This window comes from Lissotriton helveticus, chromosome 4_1 (genome assembly GCF_964261635.1).
Source record: "Lissotriton helveticus chromosome 4_1, aLisHel1.1, whole genome shotgun sequence".
NCBI classification, from domain to species: Eukaryota; Metazoa; Chordata; class Amphibia; order Caudata; family Salamandridae; genus Lissotriton; species Lissotriton helveticus.
Window position 1 is genome coordinate 1,192,986,830 of NC_136063.1, and position 20,336 is coordinate 1,193,007,165.

Genomic DNA, 20,336 nt, shown 5'->3' on the forward strand with positions numbered 1-20,336 from the left:
ATCAGCCCGTAAATGCTTGGTCCAGGGCAACATTAGAACAATGCTTACTTCAGACGTGCCATATGAACGCAACCACCCACTGACGCGTCTGTATAACACTAAGCTGGCTAAAATGCTATCTGTGGACCTTCTACCTTTTTCTTTTGTAGAAGCGGTAGGTTTTCTTGAATTAGTGGCAACGCTCTGCCCTAAATGGAAGGTTCCGAGCCGGTTCTATTTTGCCAGAGTTGCGGTTCCAGCACTACATGAAGATGTGCTGGAGGTGATTGGGGCAGCTTTGCAGAAGAGTGCTGTTCACACAATACATCTGACAACAGACATGTGGACCAGTGGCGCAGGCGCTGATTACATGTGCATCACTGCACACTGGGTCTCTTTTTCAGGTGTTAAAGCAAAGCTAAACGCAGGTGTTGACCCGGACAAAGTTTTCAAAGCTGCTCGGAAACATGCAACACTAGCCATGTTTGGCTTGGAGAAAAGTCACACAGCAGAAAACCTTTTGGAAGAGTTTGACAAAAAGGTCTTGAACATGCTATCCCCCCTAAAACGCAAGATTGGTTATGTTTCCACGGATAATGGCGCCAATGTAGTTAAGGCCATGTTGCAGGGTCACTATTTTAGAGTGCCGTGTTTGGCGCACTGTATCAACCTGGTAGTTCAAAAATTCTTGAGTGATAAAGACAGTACAGCGTTCGAGGTAATGGCCACCTGCCGCAAAATGTGCAACCATTTCAGCCATTCTTTTAAGGCCCGGAAGCATCTGAGGAGACTGCTACTTCAACGTGGAATGCCAGTGAAAGCACTCATCCAGGAGGTGGCAACACGTTGGAACTCAACCTTCTACATGCTTGAGCGTCTGTATGAGCAGTATACGGTACTCGATCACTATTTCTTCACAGAGGGTACATCTCAGAAGGAGGACCTGCGGATGAGTGCGGCGCAATGGGACATAGTTAAAAGCCTGACAGACATGCTTCGTCCTTTTGAGTTCTTCACGCGTGCAGTCAGCCAGGAGGACTGTAATTTGGGAAAAGCTATCCCATTGTTGTGCATGCTGGAGCACCAACTGATGGCGGTGTCTTCTGAGTTTGAAAAAGATGAAAAAAAAAAGACCATTTTATTTTGTCTCAGAAATTATTAGAGCGCCTACGTGGTGATGAACGTCTTAAAATGATCAACTCAGAACAGCATTACATTTGTGCTACTATTCTGGATCCACGCTACAAAAAGGAGCTGGCAGACGAAGCATTCTTTCCTTTTGCTGATGCAGATGTTCAAAAGTACAAACATTGGTTAGCCTGGTCAGCCAAGAGGTTTGAAAAAGAACGGCAGGTTATTGAAGGAGAAGCCAGTACATCAGCATCAGCATCAGCAGGCCATCCCCAGTCACAAGAATCCACTTCTGCACCTGTGGCTGGGGCACAAGTGACCTCTCAGCCGTTAAAGACACCGGCAACTGGATCATCTGCACCACACACAATGACAACACTAACAGTGGCTGCGGAGGAGGATTGGCTAAGTTTGATGGGGTATGGTTCTCGAAAAAATGTCACAGGCACAGCAAAAAGTAAGCAAAGTGGAGGAACAATTGATGACCTTGAGTCGATGGTGCAGGACTATCTGAATGACTCAACAGAGGTCTTTCTTAATGAGGAGCCATTGCAGTATTGGCATGGCAAAAAACAATTGTGGCCACAGCTCTCCAACCTGGCTATAAACTATTTGTCTTGCCCACTCGCAAGTGTGTCTTCTGAACGTGTTTTCAGTGCTGCTGGTGGCATTGTAACTCCCAAACGGAGCCGCCTCTCGCCCAAAAATGTGGAGCGGCTGACAATGATCAAGATGAATCAGCACCTCATACCACCAGATTACAAAGTACGAGAAAGCACGCCGCATGAAGACGAGGAGGACGGCAACGTAGATGAGGGGATTTTTTCTCTGTTCGGTGGCACTGACCTCATCCAGCCTGAATTCGCAGAGTATGATGACGAAATCTTGTTCTTATTCCCTGACACCGAGCCCTGAAAATGAGACAATCAATCAAGAACTTTCTTTTTCGTCCTTATTCACTTTTATTCCTGTGTGCTTTGTGTCTCTCTTTCTTTGTTTTGCACAGTTAATTTAATTCAAACTTTAATCACCTAATCCCAAAAACAAGACCATCATCAGAACTGTCTTCACTTGTTTGCTTATTGATTTGAAGGTGCCGCAGTCTACATTCCTCAGGTTCACAAGTTCTGAAGAACATGCTCCTCTATCCTCCTCCTCCAGACTGCGATTTCCCTCCAAGCAGAGTGCTGGATTACGCCCAATGAAGAAAGACTCAGCACTTGTGGGGGTGTTGTACTTCTTTGCGGGTGAGTTGACGGATTTGGGCCCATTGCTGTGAAGCTCTAATAATGGACAAAAGTGTTTTGGACCAAATATGAGGTGGAAATTTCTTGCCGTTTTTGCTGACTTGCTTGCCTTTGAGGTGCTCTTTGGCGGGGTTCCGGGTGTTTGTGGGTAATTTTTGTTGTCTGTCGAAGCACTGCTGCGAGCCTGCGACAGTCTAATCTTGATTGCATTTGCTTTTCAGGAAATCCGTGGTGGAAAACAGGAGTTATGATGATTGATGATGATGATGATGACCTAGCTGCACAGCGCCGCGTTTGGACCGAAGGCCGAGAGACATTGTAAGTATGAGATTTAGCTTTTTCGCTGTTTGGGGGTGTTGTCGGGTGTTTTTTTGCGGGTGGGTTGGCGGGTCTTGCCTGGGGCATTCCTGGGAAGGTCTAATACCGGATAGAAGTGTTTTGGACAAAATCCATAAGGAACAGCCTTTTTTTTGCTATTTCTTCTGACATCTTGCTCAATGTAGCGTTTTGGGGGGCTTCCTGCTGTTCGTGGGTGGGTTGCGGCCGGGGTCTCTGTCGAAGCACTGCTGCGACAGTCTAATCTTGATTGCATTTGCTTTTCAGGAAATCCGTGGTGGAAAACAGGAGTTATGATGATTGATGATGATGATGATGACCTAGCTGCACAGCGCCGCGTTTGGACCGAAGGCCGAGAGACATTGTAAGTATGAGATTTAGCTTTTTCGCTGTTTGGGGGTGTTGTCGGGTGTTTTTTTGCGGGTGGGTTGGTGGGTCTTGCCTGGGGCATTCCTGGGAAGGTCTAATACCGGCTAGAAGTTTGTTGGACAAAATCCATAAGGAAACACCAGTTTTGGCACTTTTTGTAAGTTAGGGTTCGTTAGGGTTAGCCCTAGCAGCAGGATTGCATGTGTTTCGGGGGGTTCTATTGCAACGCAGTTCTGTTGTTGTAGAGCACTGTTGGAGCGATGCTGGCTATGGATACTTTTGCTTGCTTGCAAGTGGTTTGAATACAATCCACGGTCTGTATTTGGGCCTACTGTTACTTTCAAAGTACGTTTTGTAACCATTTTTCTGCTAGGCATCGTTTTTGGAGATCTGATTGGGGTTCTTCTACATTTTTGCGACTGGCTTTAGTAAGGGTCTTGGTGGGAGCATTGCTGGGAAGGTCAAATTTTGTTCTAAAACACAGTAGTACACCTACCTTGAGGGGAAAGATCCGCTATAATATTTTGGCCATACTTATTGATCCTTAAAAAGGTGACTCAGACAGAGCACGCAATTTCAAAAATATTGTACTGTCTATTAGGGAAATCAAAGTGTCACTTTTTGAACCACACAGCGTACATACCTTTTATTTATTTATCAGTGGTATTGTAATAGCACTTCCTGTTTTCCGTTCAATAATTACAAGCCGGGTTTCAGTCAACATCCGCCAGGCAGGCAGTGGACAGGGTGTCTTCTGTCAGTGGTCACCACATTGATGACGAAGCGTCAGCTGGAATGGAGGAGTGCCGCCAATAAGAGGAATTGTTTGCTGCATGCAACTTACTTACCAAATTCAACAGGACAACTCCAACAACATACGCAATACAGATACAGTATCCATTGTTGTCTTTTATTCTATGAGTGTGACTGCATGTGCTTACCTTTAGTTTGTAACCAAAGATTGTCTGTATCTTCAATTATTGTTTGTCCATGCTCTGCTTTTTTTTCTTCTCTCAACAAAACCTACCCAAAAAGAAACCCCCATTCCCATCCATTTTACAAACCCTAACCCTCTTCCCCCGGGCTGTGTTGTTTTGCTTGATGTCTGACTAAAATGACATCAATAATTCCACACACTTGCTGGGGAGGATAAGGTCATAGCAACAGGCTGGTGAAGGAATACGAGGATATCTTCTAGACTTACTCAGCTTCAGTACTATATCTTCTAGTAGTAGTAGCCAATGTCAAATAAATTCAACGCAAGTACTAGTTATACTTGCAAGCAAATACTTTACCATTTGTTAGGCTACATTATGGCACTGTTCTAGTGTACTCTCACCTGCTATTTTCTCGATCGTACCGTAACCGTTGTAATGCTACAGTAAGGAGGACAAACAAGGTTTCGTTTTCTTTTTTTCCATAGGCATGCAACTGCCACTGTGTCACACCACTAGTACCACCGCAATGAGGAAATGTCACCCGCCCAGGATTGACAACGTTAATCCCCATTTCACCTGGAGCCAGCCCTGGGCCTAGCCCTAATTTCTAACACAAATTACAGGTAAGATAAGCGTTTGGTGGGAGGTAGTATAATGGAGTATTATTTCGGAGTAGACAAGAGATTGACGGTTGTACTACTAAAGTCCTACGACTGTTCAGGAAAACAAAGTTACTGTTACACCCCCGCCCCCCACCCACCAGACCGAAAAGCAGTAAAAAACAGGTATGGTCAGATAAAGTTTAAAAATATATTTATTTAGCCCTAACAAAATAATCTCCCTCACCCACCCTAACCCCAACGATTGTCTTTGAAACGTCCCAAAACGATCCCAACTCCCAAATCCCACCCCCCAAAAGTCTATAAAAAAAGGGCAAGGGACACTCCACTACTGGAGGGTGCTGGTGCTGGTGCATGATGCGGCATGGGCATCATACTCCTTGCGGAGGGTGGCAAGCTCGGAGCGGAGGCCCTTAACCAAGTTCTTATACTTCAGGACCTCCTGCTCCAGGTTGGACATGCGGACTCGTAGGCGGCGTTGGCGGTCCTTGCAGCTCCTGTGGGGGGCAGCTGGTATTTCGGTTGCTTGGCGGTGGCGGTCATCTTTCTTAGCCAGGCTCGGTCCCGCTGGCTTAGTCACGGAGGAGGATGCAGTGGTCACAGTCGAGGATGTCGTTGTTGCCCCGCTCGACTGCGTGTCCTCCTCCTCCTCCAGGGCCACCAGCCGCCGATATTCGGCGACAGTGGCCTCCAGCCTCCGTTGCCGGGCCAATCTAGCCTGCTCCCTCCTTGTTGTTGATTTGGAAGGAGCAACTATATGAAGAAAGAAAGACATAGTCTGTAACCAATGCTCCTTATTAATAACACAAAGTGATTGAGCCGAAAGTTGGGTCACAGAGTACAAGTAGCAAATTGAAAGCACAGTACATAACTATTGAGGACAGTATCTATGTAACCTCCCACTTCTGCATCCTTGCTCTAACATTAGTGGTAGTTTAATGAACAAATTCTACGACCACTATGGACTTCCATTACAGTCGACTATGACAGTACACCAGTCTTATTCTTCTTCTTCTCTCTTGTTTAGGGAAATTGGTACGTTATCTTATGCAAGCCGGCAGAATGACATGGACAGCACAGTGAACTTGCACCCGAGAAAAAAAGTTGCACACCATGATGAGTGAGACAGACTTGCGTTACTGTACCGGTCCAGTACATGCAGGTGGTGAAGCTATTACTTTTCTATTACGGGTGGCACTGAGAATACTCTGTTACAAGGGCTACTGCTTAATTAATTTACCTTTCACCCTACAGTGCAAATGAGTACTAGAAAAGGAAAATGAAGAAGCTAACTAATTTGATTATCTATCACTTCACATGGGACGTATTTGATGACATATGAGATGACTTTAGGTGCTTTGCTTAATATTGAGTGAACAGTGATACACCCACACATGAATGACGTACTACAAGTAAACTAAAGTTATTAAGAGAGGTACGGAGTGTCCACCGTAATAACCAGATATATGCTGTGATTGCAAACGCAATACAAAGTACTGCTACTATTCATGGTAGTATTGGACACATTTACAATTTCTTTTCCTTGCCTTCCCTGCACTGGAACGGACGTGCGGGTGCGGTGGTACATGCTCTTCAAGGTAACACTTACTTCACCTGGCGACCATCTACTCTCTCTAGATACACATGTGCTATCTAAGAGTCAGAGAATACCATGCTCCGGGCATCCATTCAGTCAAAGTATACGCACACATACAGTTTCTGTTTCACCCACCCAGGCTGCTGTCCTTCCACCCATCCTTGCTTCATCATTGACCCAGCCATGCACCATACCATATTCTTTCCTTCCCAGCCACCTCGGGGGCCAAGCAAACACATATCGTTCTTCTTTGCCAGCCATCATACAAGTTCGCGTCCCACTTACTTACACCCTTCTTTCGCTTTTCGTTCATCCCATCCATCACGTTCGTCTAAGAACTTATTGGGATTCTTCTCACCAAAAACTTCACAGCTAAGTCGAAGTACATTTCAAAGAGGATACTACCTGGTTGATTTGTAATTGTAATACACCCGTGCAGAAAGCACACTATGCAGTCTTCAATCTCAATAAGTAAGGAATATATAGCTTACCTGTTTCCGCCACCACCGTTTGAACCCCCACAGGACCGTCCGCCGGCTCTTGCACCGCCTCCTCCCCAGAGTCCTCCGAGTCCTCGCCCAACACAGCCACCTCCGCGCTGGCCCCGTCACCAGATGTTACACCTACAAAGTACATTTAAGAATGTTAGAATACACCACTCACTACTATATAATATTTGGTCTAGGAGAAATGTTAAAAAAACAGAATACAATGTAATAATTTGTGACTGTCTACTCCATAGTAAAAATGTCCCATTTTCCAGGGAAGGCTGTTGTCTTGCTGCACTTTTATGCACAACTGATGAATGCTTGCTTTTGATTTTTAACACGCACCACTTTTTCTCCTAACAGACAGAAGCTTGACTCCTAAGAACACGACCAGGATCAAGTTCAAACCAGGTGAGAGCTCGGCTCGACCACAAGAAATGTGTCCAATTAATCGTCAGCACTAACCACTTTTCCGTTTTCAGTTAAATAGTTTTATGACAAAGTAGATTTTAATAAATGTGTTTACTTTTAATAAAGCTTTTAAACTTAAATAGACTCTGTGGTTTTTGTTCCTCCAGACTAGAGTGGATGAGCTAAAGGTTTTGGAATTTTTGCAAGCATGAGTGCCTCTGACACTTCTTGACTGTGCTGTGACTCCGTACTACTCTCTTGTCCTGCGTACGATAATCTAGAGATCATTGGGGATCTATAATCGGTGACTTCGGGAGCTGAATGACTCTGCCACACTATCTAGTCAGTAAGGAGACAGTGCATAGAGGTATTGCTGAATATAATGGGAGTCCAATGGAATTGCCAAATGTCCAATCTTAGTTAGCTACACAGACAGACTAATAAGAATAGTCTAGTAATACCACAGGGAGTCATATTCGAGGCAGGATAAGAATTTATATCCAGTCTACAAGAAGATCAAAGACGATTTAGAAAAAATCGAATGAGGAACGCTAGGAAAAAATAGGTACTGTTTATTAAAATGTAAACTTACTGGGGCCAGCAAAGGAGCCCTCGCCTGCCCGATCCTGGCCTGCATCCTCAGCACCCTCCTCCTGTGTCCTCTTGCCCTTGGGGGGAGCTGATGTACAACATGAAAGAAAGAAAAACCAGAAAACATGGATGAGATTTTTCAACCAAATCAAACATTTCAAAAGAACAATAACAAAATATTTTGGAAAAATAGCAAATAGATAGACAACTATTCCACGGGATCTATCTCATGTGGTATACTACGTTATTCGTATTGCCTGATTTGCGGAACGTTGACTTAGAAAGTTCCTATGTAACTCAATAAACAGACTACTAAAGAGGTTTGCCTAGGCCTGGCACTGCAGGCAGCAGTGCGCAGCACGCGAAGTGACAGACAAAGTCCATCCTGCTTGCAGATCAGTGAATACTCAAACTATCAATCCACCCGCCACCACCGCCACTATTTCTTCTTATAGCCATGTGTCTAAAGGAAGGACTGGACTTCAGTCTGTTGGGGCTGATTTAGAAGTCCCTTGCGGAAGTTGCGGCTCATTTTCCTCCATTGTTGCGTGCCTTTTGTGACGCAGCGGCAGAACAAAAGACTCGCCATGGTGTTGGTGCGGCGTATATATTAAAAAAAAAACACATATGGGCATATGGGCGATGCATCACGTTGTAAAGCCCTGCGCCATCAGGGGGCGTTCCGGCGCAAGGGAGGGCGTACCTGCGCAGGAACGAATCCTAAAAGTGGCTGAGGGAAATCTACAAGATGTCAATCAGTCACTTTTAGGACAATGATGCATGACTCAAACCCTGCGCGCTTGAAGCCGACGTACGGCTTGATGCAGCATTGGGGAGATAGGGTACCCCAGAGCATTGCTGGAGCTGCGCCATCGTTGGCACGCAACTCCAGCAATGCGCTGCCTTTACGGCACAGATGCGTAAGGCTTCTGTGACGTTTTGGGCCAATGGGTGGTGGTGGCATGGCACACAATTACTGCCGCATCCCTGCTACTTTGCAGGGATGCGCCGGTAATTGAAAATATGACCCTTACTGTCTAGCATTACGCAGTTCTTATCTTTACACTACACTCATACATAATTTCTCAGGCCAATGAAATGCTTCTGAACACAACATACAAAACAAAGAAGCATAGTAGCAAGCAAGGCTACTGAGAAGGAGAGCAGTGCACCTGAAATGCATAGAAGATTTTGAAATATAATTTACCTCAATGTAATCGGCAGCATTATTGCTCTTGGTAAAGAACAAAGATTTGCAAATAACAGAGCAGGATAAAACAGAGTAGTAAATGTACTACTACTACTACTCACCAAGCCCGGGGACCTCTACGCCGAGCGCGTCCAGCAAGTCCCGCTCCCGGTCCATGACATCGGTCCAGCGGTGGGTGGCCTGGTTATATGTGCGCCGGACCCCAGAGATCTTGTACATGGCCCGGCACACCTTCTCCCACCGCTTGCGACGCTCCCGGATGCCATAGCCAGTCGCGATCTTGCCGCCTCCCAGGATCGTCTTGGGGAGGCGGCGCTGGACGTGGAAGATCAGTGCCGCCACTTCCTCCGCGCTGAAGATCTCCCGCGGGACTACTTGCTCCCCCCTTAAACGCCCGCACGGGAGCCGGGCACGGGGTGCGGGACCCTTCCCCTTCTCAGGGTGCTTCCCGGCTCCCTTTACCATGGTCTGGGCAGAAATAGAGTTAAATGATAAACAAGAAATAGAATAGTGAAGAAGAAAAGAAAAGAGTTTAAAAAAGTAGTTTAAAAGTAACTAAAAGCTGCAGAAAACACAAAAATATAGAGCTAGAAAAATAGAGGGATAGATAATAAGTAAAATTAGATCAAAAAAACTTCAAACAAGCAAAGGATGGCAGAGATTGAGAGAGGATAGAGAAAGCATGCCCAGAACCATAGCAATGAATGAGAAACAAGATGGCCGCGCCCGTTCACGACCGCGTGGGTAAGTTCGCGCGAGATTTTCCTTGCGAGTACGCGCGAAATTGTACTAGCGAGCAGCACACTTTGCGAGATTACACATAGCGGCCGGAAACGGAATTACGTCACGCAAACAAGATGGCCGCGCCCGTGTACGACCGATAGGGTAACTTGGCAAACGTATAGCTAGAAGCGCCTCGCGAACACGCGCAAGATCACGCGAACATACACGTCGCAAAAAAAACAATTTTGTATTCGCACGTATTCGCGGCTTCCGAAATCGATCTCGCACGGATTCGCGCCCCAAAAAACGCGCAAAATTGCAGAAAAAAACGATTTTAGCTAAACTGAAAGCAATGAGCAGGTGCAAAAGTTCAAACTTAACATTAGTAACATTCAAGGTAGTGCTTCCTGATGGGCCCCTCCAGAGTTTGCAACTATTCTATGACCCTGCTATGACCCAAACAGCAGGCTCATAGAATAGCTACAAGTAGACCATAAAGGTCCTGTGAAAATTTTTTTTCACTGCAACAAAAAGCAAATTACAGATAAGGAAGGAAGCAGGTGCCAGCCAGACTGGAACTTTCAAAATTACTGACACATTAATGAAACACAAATTAATTGATGGCAGTTGAAGAAGGGCAGGTGTGCTTGCTTTTTTCAACCACCATAATCTACAGTGATAAATAAACCTAATGGGTGGCAGTGAGGAACTGAGGATGTACCAGATGGTGGCATGGGTGTCCCAGAGGGTGGCAGTGGTGAAACAGAGGGTGCTGTGAACCTGTGATGATAAACCAGACGTAGAAACAACATAGTCGCGGCCGTTGCGAGCCGAAAAGTAAGTTCGCAATTGCGAACTTGTCCCAAAATCGGCGCGAACGCGCGCCAACACAAAAAACGGGAAAATCCGCAAATCCGCTAGAGTTCGCGGATCTTCGCGGATTGCGAATCCGTAAATCCGCAAGTTCGCGTACGCGAGATCCGCTAAATCCGCCCATGCTTAATTACAAGGCCGATCTGCTACTCTGCCCACAGGAGCCGGGAGCTCCCGACCGGCGTCCCTATCCGGCCGCCATGTTCTCCTCTCTCAACAGCACTCCGAAACGACTTCGGAACTGATATTCATGAAAGTGTTTTGTCTTTCATCAAACAGTATCTTACCTGTGCCATTTCAAGAGAAGGAGGAGGAGGAGAAAAAAGCTGGAGACAACAAGTTTTACTGTCAAAAGTCATCAATGTGGAAAATACTGTAGATGAAAATACAAGTCTAAAGGGGAATTTTATACAAAGTGTCATTTTGGATTCCAATGTACAGTAATTCATAAAGGAAGAGTAAATAGTTTTATGTCAGCAATAAGTCATATAATAACTTGGAAATCTCGAAAGAGCACATACAACTTAGAAAAGAATAGAAGATTCCTAGTTTATTAATTACTACAATCCAGTGATTTTGAAAATGTGGAATGCAAACATGGATATTCAATATGTTGTAGATAATTCAATTGCTGTTGCTCCTACTAACCTTCAGAAGACTACTCAAGACCTGGCTATTCAAGCAGTAGCAGCACCCTTCAGCACCTTGAGACCCTCACGGGTAGTTAGTGTGCTTTACAAATGTTCTGATTGATTGATTGATGTTACATCATATATAACCAAATCTGAAAAAACAAATGTGGGAAGAAATTCCATGAGAAAAGAGTCTTAGTAATAGATTGTACAGCTTCAGCTTGAAAATGCTTTCCCATCAAGAGATTGAAATCTATGAATGTTCGGATCGCTTGAGCTCTGCGAGTTTATATTCAAAGTCCAGAGGAATCATTTGGGTACGTAGAGGTCTTGTCGCCACACAAAATAGAGTATTGAAAACATTGCAAGAAATTGAATACTTAGCAGTGAATGAATCAGAAAGTACTGATATTGTTAAAACTAATATGTTATCGAATTCTTGAAGAATAGCAAGGCTCATCTCTGTTTTTTAGAAGAGACCCATTTAGAGTACCAGAAGTGTAAACAGGGGTTTAGCAAGGAGAGATGGGTTCAGGAGGTGCTTTGCTCCGATCAAACAGGAAGAACCAGGGGAGTGGCGCTGCTTATAAGGAGTAATGCAGGCATTAGTGTTGTAAAACAAGACTCAGATCAGTCAGGAAGGTGGTTAGTGGTTACCTTGACAGTCTGGGAAACCCCCCTAATATGCGCAGTATATTATGGCCCGAATGAAGACAGCCCAGTGGCACTCCTGAGATTGGAGGCTAGTTTGTTGAATACTACTGAACCAATAATAATCGGGGGGGATTTCAACTTGGTCTTAAATAAAGAGATGGATCGTACTTCTAAAGTAAAATATAATAGTCCTCCAAAAACTTTTGCGGTATTAAAAATATAATCAAATATTTTAATTTACTTGATATATGTAGAAGAAAGAATGGGGAACCCAGTGATTTCACCTTTTATAGTAAAAAGTATAAGCATCATTCCAGAATTTACTTTTTTCTAGTAGATCAAGCATTATTTTCAGAAGTTGAGGATACAAAACATATCCCAGCTATACTGTCAGACCACTCAGCAGTAGAGATGACTCTGGGGCTCAAGCAAAGAGAGGTACAAAAAAGGTGGACCCTAGACAGAACCATGTTATTAGATGATGAAGTGATTACGGGGATTATCGACAAAACAGATGAGTATTTTAAGTTTAATACCGGCACAGCAAAGGTCCAGACAGTGTGGGCGGCCTATACAGTCTATATAAGGGGGGTACTTAGCTCTATATCTGTAGGAAGAATGAGAGTTTTGAATAATGAAGAATTAGATAAGATTATTAAGATTAAGGATAAAGAAATAGAATTACAGAAAGCATCTATAAAAGACTCAGGAAACAGTTCCATCCTTGGAGAAAGAATTGGAAAATTTGCACACGGAGTTTTAAGCCAATTTAGATAAGAAGCTCTTGGACAGGTGGAAAGTTAGTAAGACCCAGGACTTCATCTATGGAGAAAAATGTGGTCCTCTTTTAGCATGGAAGGTGAAAATGGATAGGGCAAGGCATCTGATAAAGAGTTTAATTTTAAGAGGTTTAGGCAGGACAACATGTGAGGAGGACAAGATTTGTGAGGAAGCTGGAAGCATGGAAGGTGAAATTGGATAGGGCAAGGCATCTGATAAAGAGTTTAATTTTAGGAGGTTTAGGCAGGACAATATGTGAGGAGGACAAGATTTGTGAGGAAGCTAGAAGCTTTATAAATGATTTGTATAAAGAGGATATTAGATCAGGACAGGAGGAAGAGGAGGGGTGGTTAAAATCAATTAATCTCCCCCAGTTGCCTGAAGAATATAGGGCTCTTTAACAAGCTTGTATTACTGAGAAAGAAATTGGAGCAAAATGCAGAAAAACGATCAGGGGAAAAGCAGCAGGTCAGGATAGGCTCCCAAGTGAGTTTTATACAGGGGTTTTAGACAGTTTAATGCCAACTTTAAAAAAACCTATTTAACAGTATCTATATGGAGGGAGAAGATAGCCCAGGCATGTGGCAGAAGCTACAGTTACCCTAATAATAAAACAAAATAAAGCCCCACAGCTGATAGAGTCCTATAGACCCATATCTTTATTAAAATCAAATTACAAGCTTTTTAGAGGTATATTGGCAGCATGGATGGCAAAGGTTATAAAGGCGGTAGTCCACTCAGATCAGGGAGGCAGCTAAATGATCTTACCTTCCAGGTAATGGGGGGCATAGATATGGCTGAAGTTAAGAAGGTACCTCTGACAATCGTAGCAATAGACGCTGCAAAAGCGTTTGATCAGGTTAATTGGATATATCTTTGGGGAGCATTAAAACGCTTTGGTTTCCCAATAACTTTGTTCAAGCGATGAGGAGTGTGTGCTCTAATCCTAAAGCAAAGATGTTGGTAAATGGAGCTTTGACAGATTGCTTTAACATTTCGAGGGGCACAAGGCAGGGGTGTCCCCTGTCACCACTTTTATTTAACCTGTACATCGAGTCTTCTGTCAGCTGGATGGATCCTGTTATTCATACCTTCAAGATGGGAGATTTAGAACTCAAATTACTCTTTATGCAGATGATCTGCTTCTTTACACAATAAATCCAACAGAGCCATACCATGGCTATTTGAGATGGCGGAGAAATTTGGCGAGGTTTCAGGATATACTATTAATAAAGAGAAAACTGAAATAATGGAGTGGAACCTGGTCAAGAGATATCAGGGGGCAAAGAGCCAAATGAGGTATTTAGGGGTCCAGTTAGTGCAGAAATTAGAGGATATCCCTAAAGTGAATGGGAGGAAGATCTCTAAAGAGGTCGCCAGCTTACTTACACAATGGGCCAATCTCCCTTTTAACATTTATGGGAGGGTTAACCTCGTGAAAATGATAATTTTGCCTAAAATTAATTTCCTATATAATTCAATCCCATTATTATTTAGGACAGAAGATATAGCTAAGTTACAAGGCAAAAGAGGCACCTTTATTTGGGAGAAAAAAAGTCCCAGGAGAGCCTGAAAAAAAATAAGAAGAGGCCTTAAGGTAGGTGGGTTAGCTTTACCAGACTTATTAACATATTGTTATTCTTTCCACTTTAAAAATTTTAGGATGTTGGTGAACAAATCCGATTCTTCATCGGTAGTTCTTTTGTTTGATGCCATGCTAAAGGATGTTGTACAAGGGCAGTATTTCTTTTTATATAAGTATGGAGATCCCAAATTTTACAAAAAGGTTAAGCTAAAGATGTTGGGGGCGGCTTTAAAAACGTGGATGTATATAAGAAGGAAAATGAATATCACTTATTATGCAGCACAGGCTCAAGTTTGGGACTCCCCCGGCACTCCGGATTGCCTACAAGACCGATTGAGTCAACCACTTAAAATGGGGGGTATAAAATGTTGGGGCGATCTACAAGAAGTCTGTAAACTTATGAGCTGGGAGGCACTCAGTAGGTTAACCCAAGAATCTTTGACAAGGTTTAAAATTTATCAGATCTCATTCTGGTGGGCGATGCAGAGTTGGCAGGAGGAGGAGGTCAACCCAAAAGCGGATCTAGTTATTAGAACAGGCTTGTGGAAAAACGAAGTCTTGTTCTGGTACTGGGCTTTACTGAATGCGGAGGATGAGGGGGAGTCCGAAGTCATAAGACTATGGGGGAAGAATATGGTGAGAGCGAAATGGATGTCTGTAAAGTATGGTCTGACTCCTTTGTTATGTTACAGGCTATAGTTAAACCAGCTGCATTGAGGAGGAACCACTTGTATACTGCCCATAGAAAATATTGGTCTCCAAAAAAGTTGTCCAAGGTGACAGGGAATGTATATAGTTGCCCAAAGTGCAAATACCCAGCTGCCGATGACATTCATATATTCATGGAATGTCCAGGAATCAAGTCTTATTGGATGGAGGTATGTGAATTCCTGGAAACTGTATTGGAAAGATCGATGGAAGTAAGTACCAGTTTGATTTTCTTTGGTCTACCAAATGACTATCATATGAATTCAACAAAAGTGACTGTGGGTCTCAAGAAGAGAGAAGTCTATGTGTGCATTAATGGTTATGTGTGTGCCTCAAGTATGGGGCACACAACTGGATATCTACACAGTGTGAAAGAGTATCCATCAGTTACTCATCCTGTACCGCCCTTTCATCATCTGGATCACTTCACAGAGTGGGGAGTCCATGTCGTAACCACCTTTTAAAGATTGTTCTAGAATGGTTAACTATAATGATAATAGGACTCAAGTGGCCAGTGGTAGGTATGTAGTGTAACTGGAAGCAGAGCATGAAGTGAAAAAAGAAAAGTGCTCTTGTTAAAATTTGGAGAGTGAACGCAATATTCACTTTATTCTGGAGCCGTCCACTTCCAAAGGGATAAAAACAGTTAAGTGCAAATAGGTCAGTAAATTCAAACAAATAACTACTGACTAGATCTTATGGTCGACATGTTTCTGCGGGAATTAAAGATCCATAATGGTATCTACCGCTTCTTCAGGACCTACCAAATATTTGCTACTGCTCAAAAAGATTAATAATAATAATATAATGTGCGAAAATTAGGTGAACACAGAAAATGATCAAAAAGTATCACCTGTTCATTCCTGGTCTTCCTCCTGGTTGGATAAGAGATATCCAGATTTCAAAGACACAAAGGCATCAAGGCACAAACACAACATAGACAAAAAAACAGAACAAAGTAGGATAACAAAGCCAAGATTAGTATAGGTTATCACAACATATAACATTGTTCCCAAGTAAATATTCTTGTTAGATGGGTACAATTTATCCCAGTTTTAAGAAATTTTAAGAAATTGAGGCCTCAGTCTCACCTCTGATGCGAGAGGAACGTGCTCCTCCTCACCTGGCATGCAGCTCAGGATAATGGGGCACCGCACTGTGATATAGAAAAATTATGCAGTCATGAATGTCTTTGCGACCACTGAACAGATATGCACTCTGTCAATGAGTAGGATTAAAATATAAAAACCGTCAGCCCATTTCTTTCTATTGGATTCTTAATTTAAAGGTCTTATTTACACAGCGATATATGCTCTCCTTAGACATTAGCACAAACATCGCTACTCAATTGAGAAAGGATAAACATACCCTCTCTTTTCCATGGCATATCTGGCATGGAGCATCACATGTATATAATATAAAGCGTCAAAATGGTTCCGTTATTACATCTAGTACATGCTTGCCTCTCTCTGTTAGATGACAAGATTTAACGCTTATCACTATGTTGATAGATGTTAGCTCACCACGTCTAAAACTATCATTTCTTTACGTATATCATTTTTTACGATTTTCTCCGGTAGTTGGTTAGTGCTCAACATGTTGTTTAAATGCGCAATACATATCAGCTTAAATTTGTTGGACCAACGGCACATACCATTTTTCTACATGTGGTTAGCATCAAACCCACTGCGTATGTGCCTGTCTTTCCATGTGATGTCAAATCATTGTGATTATCGTGTTCTACGGCGCTACGCCATTATTTGCCAATCACTCAGTGACTATAGTATTAAGCCGCTGTCAACCGGCTGTGATCGTAAGGACTTGCAAACAGAGATTCATCAGCGATTATGTGTATGCAATTCTCTTGTTTCACTCATTCGACGTAATACCGCTGCATAGCGCATGCCATGTCCCGTAATTATAGAGTTAAAGCTCAAATGCCCTGTGTAACACTAACCTGTCCGTCGGTACTCCTAGCAGCCTGCTGGGCTGTATGGGGAGGTATCGAGTCGCGTCTGGGGCCATGTTTGTTCTTTGTCGATGTCATGTGATTTGATAGAGATGACCTCATCAGTCCTCGACTGAGAATCATGGGGAATGTAGTTTAAAAGCAGACCCATAGTGTTTTGTACGTATCAGAGTCAGAAACTGCTGTAGTCTCCTTACTACTAATTGGAATCATGTAGAGAAGAGTCGTTTGAATAGCTAATTGATAGAATCTTAGTTTTGATATTATATCTAGCCTTGCTCTAGTATTTGGATTGCTTAAAAACCGCTTCAGACACTTGTTACATTTTATGTGTCAATCATCATTTGCAGTAGAACTCTACCTGTTAGGTTAAGATATATCAAGCATAGGAACAGTCTGATCCTTGATAGTCGTTGTTACATTATGGGGAATTGTCATCATGTCTAATGTGACTATACCTATCTGGTTAGGATATAATGGTCATAGAGAGGCTCCGACTCTACAGAAGGTCTGAATAAATAAAAAAGATATCGCGAAGCCAACATTATTGATTATTCCAGGACAATTAATTGTTTGGTGTATTGAACAATAACCATCAAAACTGATCTGTTAGTGAACAAAGGGGGTCACGGGCACTATTTAGAGTGACATCCATGGGATGTCCTCATTAAGGCCAGCCTTGTCACAGTTTAATATATAAACCCATTTCTGTTCTAATTTAAACAGATACTTGGACACGTCAGTTATATGTACTGGACTAGTTGGTTGTTCCAGTACGGTCCATTCAAAGTCTATAGGTTTGTGCCCCACTTGCAAAAAATGATTAGTCAGTCGGGGTGCCTGTTTTTTGCACCTTATCGTGCTTTTGCGTTCAGAAATTCTAGTTCTGATTTTGCGAGTTGTCATCCCGACATACCTAAGGAGACAGGGGCAAGTGATAAGATAAACTACATTGCTACTATTGCAATTTGTGAATCGCCTTTGTTCCCATGGGCGGCAGCTCCCTATGTCAATGCTATTGAAACGCTTTGTTTGTGGGAAGGCTGCACAGTTCCCACATGGGTGATGTCCCGTCACTGGCGGCATGTCCCATAGTGTACCTACTTGGTGTGTCCCTCTCGTCAGTGGTCTGGTGTGTATCAGTTGATCTTTAATACTCTTGCCACGTTTAAAAGCAAACAGGGGCTGTTCCAGGGAGTCAGTTCCTGTGTTCAGTATCTTCCAATGCTTCCCGATTATCAGCTGTATTGCATTGGATCTTGTGCTGAAGGTATTAACGCAGGTCATGCGTTGATTTTGCGCTTTTGGTGGTGCTGGCTCCAGCAGCGTCTCGCGATTGTTATTTCCTGCCCTTTTTCTTGAGCTTCGAATCAGTTTCTTAGGGTAGTTTCTGTCTTCAAGCTGTTCTGCTAGATGTTCAGCATGCTTGTTAAAAGTCTCTTTAGTGGAGCAGTTGCGCTGAATCCGCAAGAACTGTCCAAAAGGCAGATTGTCAGGTAATGATTTAGGGTGACAACTGTCATACTGTAGCAGTGAGTTTCGTGCCATTGGCTTCCTGTAAAGCTCTGATTTAAGGCCTTCTGGTGTTGTGGATAGTCTTGGTGTAGGATCTTCATCCAAAGGCAAATAAGAGTGAGTGTCTCCAAGTTGGCATAAGCACTCTTCCCTGTATGTTGTGGTGTCCATAAGGACAGTCGCTCCGCCTTTATCGGCCGGTTTCATTGTAACTGACTGGTCTGCCATCAATACTCTCAGTGCCTCTAGTTCCACTTTCGGTATATTCATAAAAGGTTTTTGTGTTTGCTAAAACAGATTATGAATATCATGTTGTACTGCTTCCTCAAATGCAGTAACTTTAGCTGGAACAGCACTAGGAAGGGGGTGAACGTGGATGGTCTCTTAAGACCTGTGTTTTGCTCACTTCTGTCACCCTCTTCATTCTTTGAGAAGAAAAAGTGGAGTCTCACTTTCCTAAAAAACTTAGAGCTCTCAATCTGAGTTTGAAAAGGATCTCCTGTTGTTGTGGCCACAAAGCCCAAGCCACGATTAAGTACTTTCTCCTCATCAGCCGTAAGGATCCGTGAGCTCAAGTTAACTATGAGGCTGTCCCCGTGCTTGTGCCGGCTTGATCCTGAGGTATCTTTTTGCCGTTCCGTAGATCCATTGATTGTGGGGGCAGATTCCACTGTACCTGGCCTTGTGGAGCTCGCCGTCTTCCGTGTGACCTCCCGCGGCCAAACCCTAAAAAAGGAGGCAGATTCTGGACTGGTTAAAAGGCTACAGGGCCATATGGGTCCATATGTTGTGGGAATTGAGGTTGTCCTTGTAGCCATGGATAAGGGGTCCACAATGGATTGAAATGGCCTTGATTGTAATTCTGCCCTCTCCAAGGTCTCCGGTTACCAAGGAGAAGATATATCCTTATACCAGTGCCACATATCTTCCTACGCCTTTCAACCAAAGTGGTAGGAAAGGAGGATCTACCTATGGAACGTCGTCATCGGAGAATCTTTCAAGTGATTCCGATTCTTCTAATCAAGGTAACCCCACAACTTCCAACAGAGGCAAGGGTAACCGGAGACCTTGGAGAGGATATATCTTAACCTAAAAGGTAGAGTTCTACTGCAAATGATGATTGACACATAAAATGTAACAAGTGTCTGAAGCAGTTTTTAAGCAATCCAAATACTAGAGCAGGGCTAGATATAATATAAAAACTAAGATTCTATCAATTAGCTATTCAAACGACTCTTCTCTACATGATTCCAATTAGTAGTAAGGAGACTACAGCAGTTTCTGACTCTGATACGTACAAAACACTATGGGTCTGCTTTTAAATACATTCCCCATGATTCTCAGTCGAGGACTGATGAGGTCATCTCTATCCAATCACATGACATCGACAAAGAACAAAGATGGCCCCAGACGCGACTCGATACCTCCCCATACAGCCCAGCAGGCTGCTAGGAGTACCGACGGACAGGTTAGTGTTACACAGGGCATTTGAGCTTTAACTCTATAATTACGGGATATGGCATGCGCTATGCAGCGGTGTTACGTCGAATTAGTGAAACAAGAGAATTGCATACACATAATCGCTGATGAATCTCTGTTTGCAAGTCTTTACGATCACAGCCGCTTGACAGCGGCTTAATACTATAGGCACTGAGCAATTGGCAAATAACGGCGTTGCGCCGTAGAACACAATAATCACAATGATTTGACATCACATGGAAATACAGGCACATACGCAGTGGGTCTGATGCTAACCACATGTAGAAAAATGGTATGTGCCGTTGGTCCAACAAATTTAAGCTGATATGTGTTGCGCATTTAAACAACATGTTGAGCACTAACCAACCACTGGAGAAAATCATAAAAAATGATATACGTAAAGAAATGATAGTTTTAGACGTGGTGAGCTAACATCTATCAACATAGTGATAAGCGTTAAATCTTGTCATACAACAGAGAAGGGCAAGCGTGTACTAGATT